Here is a 3,764-nt window from a genome sequence, read left to right on the forward strand (position 1 = left end):
ATTGGCCATGAAGACAGAATAAGAAAATTGGTGAATGAGAAGATGGACAAGATCATACCATCTCAAGAGTAGATCTGTTCTAAATTCAAGCATTTTACTAAGCAAATGGCTAGGATGAATCTTGCCTCTATTGAGAAGGAAGTCAAAAACCTCAAACTATTTTTCACCAATCTTCATATAGTGATCCAGAAACAAATTACTCACTCAAATGAGACCAAGGTCCAGCTGGACCAACTTCACCAGAGCAGATATAAGCCTTCATATTTGCTAATGGAAGGGATCAAACAGGCTGTAAAAGAACACTTTGGCACATCTAGCAGCTCTTATCAGCCCGGATCCACTTCAACAAATCTGCAAATTCAGTCTTTACAAGGTCAAATCACAACATTACAAGACTCCAACTCTTCTCTCACTACACAAGTTCAGGCCTTGACATCTCATGTCAAGAGTCAACAAACGGATATCCAAACCCTGATGGACTCACATAAGCATCTTCAAATACAGAATTCTATAGCTTTGGGAGCCATCATGGGCAAATTCAACATACCACTACCTTTTATATCTAAATAAGTCAGGCCTGAAATTCCTACTCCCCTTCTAATGCCTGTCAACAAGACTAAGGGGGAGATAGAGGCTAGGTTGACACGATCAAGGTCATCTCAACAGCAAGTCCAGGGGTAAGTCCAGGGTGTTGAAAAGAAATCTAAAGAAGTTGATCTTAACATGGAGAGACTTATTAGGTCTGCTGAAGGACCTAGTCTGAGCAGAGAGTTTGAAGAACTACTCAAAGCCTTAAAAGCTTCTCTCAACAACAATCACTTCACATATAAAAAGGCCTTGGACAAGACAATCAATTTCATAAGAGTGATTAAGGTCAATAAGGACAACTTTCTGGAAGAGAAGATAGTGGTTAATGCAAATGACTCAAGGACAAACAGATGTATGCATGTGTCCCTCAATTGCCTTGTCTCAAGAAGGGCATCTGAGTTAGATATCTTTATCAGCAAAGTTAGAGTCATAACTCGTGAAGATACCATGCTATTAATTAAACTGAGAGATGCTTAAGTGGCTGCCTTTCCTGAAGCATATCTACAGCCAAGCAAGGGTATAGCATATATCTTTCCAACCACCAGACAATTCAGACATTTCAATATCCCCAAACACAGTGTCATGAACAACAAGAAGTTTATCATGATCTTAGGAACTAGCTTACGAGCTAAGAAAAACAAGAACAATGATGATATGGAAATGATAAAGCTACTGAGGAGATATCTGGATAATGCAGAAGCCAACTTGCCCAAAACACAGTTCAACAAGGATGACTTGGATGATGATGAGCAGAAGAAGAATGATCAAAATCCTTCTAGCTCAAATCCTAGTCAGTCCAGTAAGACATGTATGCACTTTAACAAGACTAAGACATTTTGTCAACCCTAAGTAAGTTGTATTGTTATCTTAATCTGTATTTTTTACTTGTAACATTAAGGGTCTATAAAAATGTCAAAGGAGCAGACTGGAGCCTTTTTCTATGAACAGTATCAAGCCTAAGAATTCTATCTGGAAGAAGATCAAGAAGATCATGCCTCAGAAGAATTATGAAGAAGCTTGGAGTTGAATAAATCTGTTTTAGGAAAAATACTCTAAGTCAAGATCTTTACAAGTCACAGATTTAATGTTAGAGAAAAGTCATTCGAGAACTCCAGAATGGCTTATCGAGAAGTCAGGAAAGCTAATAGAGAACTCAGAGATATCGACAAGCCAAATTGAAGACATGAAGATTGGAGATTTCGATAAGTCATTTCTTCACTAGAGAACTCAGAGTTATCGACAAGTCTACATTCATTAGAGAACTCTGAGTTATCGATAAGTCTAAGTCTACTAGAGAACTCAGAGATATCGCTAAGTCAAAATTCACTAGAGAACTCAGAGACATCGACAAGTTAAATTTTGACTAGAGAACTCTGAGATATCAATAATTTAAAATTGACTAGAGAACTCTGAGATATCGACAAGTCAAGAAGCTACCATAGAACTAAGAGTTATCGATAAGTCAAAGTGAAGATGTGAAGACTAGAGATCTTGACAAGCCAAAATTCTCTTATAGAGAACTGAAGACTTCTACAAGCTTAACTAAATATAGAGTACTAGAGATCTCGATAAGCCAATATACTTATCGAGATGTCAAGTGTTCTATAGACCTAAACTAGAGATCTCGAGGTACAATCTCAAAGTATAAAGTTGCAGATCAGTTCAATATCCAAGATAAACAATCAACAAACAATCCAACAGCTGGATTGACAAGTCTACAAAAAGTAGCTTGAAGAATGTGCAAGATCAATGGTGAAGATTAACTGACAAAGGAAGATCAAAGTGAACACGGGATGATAAAGATATGCTAATCCAGAAATGGAAGATCTACTTTTCTATAAATAGAAATGATAAGTTGCAGTTTAGAAAAGCTAATAGCATGTCTTATTACACACTGTGTAAACCAACAGTTAACTAAGTTATAAAGTTAACACTGGTCCTTAGTCAGTTGTAACACTTTAGATCAAATTTCTTGTAACACTTTCAAGAATAAGCTAAACTCTTTATCAACAAAGAGCCTAGAAATTTTGTAGCAAAACAGTCTTAATTTTAATATAAAATTACGTGAGTTTTGAAGATCTATGTTCTTTATTTTCTGTAAGATTAAATTCTGCATGAACACATTTCATTACAAGATTTAGTTTACATTGTTCAACCATAAACAGTCAAGAAAAGCATAAAAACAGTAAAACACATTCACCCCCCTACCCCATTGTGTGTTATTCATTTCCTAACATTGTGTAGTTTACATTAAAAATTGATGTTGATATTTAATTTGTTGTTCATATCAAAGATTGGTATAAAGATCTATGATTGATGTTGACTTCAGTACGGGATGTTGTGAGCATCAAAGTTAGTATTGATATTTAATTTGACGTTGACATCAAAATGAGTATTGATATCATAATTGGGATTTTGAGTAAAATGGATATAAATTTATGATTCGGTTTATAATCGATATTTCATCGATTTTTGTGATATGTTGTTAGTATACAGAGGAAAGTGATTTGAAAAGACAATCCCTTTTTGTCAACTGATCTGATTAAAATTGTTGATAAAGCCTCTGTTGCTCGATTACCAAAAGGTTTTAACGAAAAAGTATTGATAATTATCAAAAATCGCTTGAAGGTTATTAAAGTGAAATTTACGGTCCTATTTGAAAATCGCAAATATTTTGAAGCTTTGTAATTATGCTGTTAAACTGAACTTGTTGAGCATTTCTTTTACTCATTCTTGCATGTTTTAAATTTAATCTTCCAGAGAGAATTAGACTGACATTGTTTAGTCGCGTAATTCGAGAAAAGCAGAGAAATAAGCTTTTATAAAGATGGTTGGTTCAGGATTTGCGGAACTAGAGTAAGTTCTATTATGTAAAGTTGTTTATTTATATGTATTATTTTTGTTATCGTATAGTTGGCCTAATATACTTCTTTTTGAAGTTATACTAGCGGGTTAAGTTTTGAGATTTGAAATTGTTGAAAAGAGTTTTAAAAGAAAGAGAGAATTTTATTTATGCAAAATTTGGAAATCTTGTTTCTAGAATCGTAACCTAAGAGATCTTGGTGTAGTTGGGGTCATAGATGCTAATTGTCAACTGTTGGTGATTGTTTATTAACAAATAGGCTGTTTTGTTTTGAGATTTCATCGTGAAGACCAAATCCTCTGACCCCGAATTT

The sequence above is a fragment of the Apium graveolens genome, chromosome 2 (assembly GCF_009905375.1).
Source record: "Apium graveolens cultivar Ventura chromosome 2, ASM990537v1, whole genome shotgun sequence".
NCBI lineage: Eukaryota > Viridiplantae > Streptophyta > Magnoliopsida > Apiales > Apiaceae > Apium > Apium graveolens.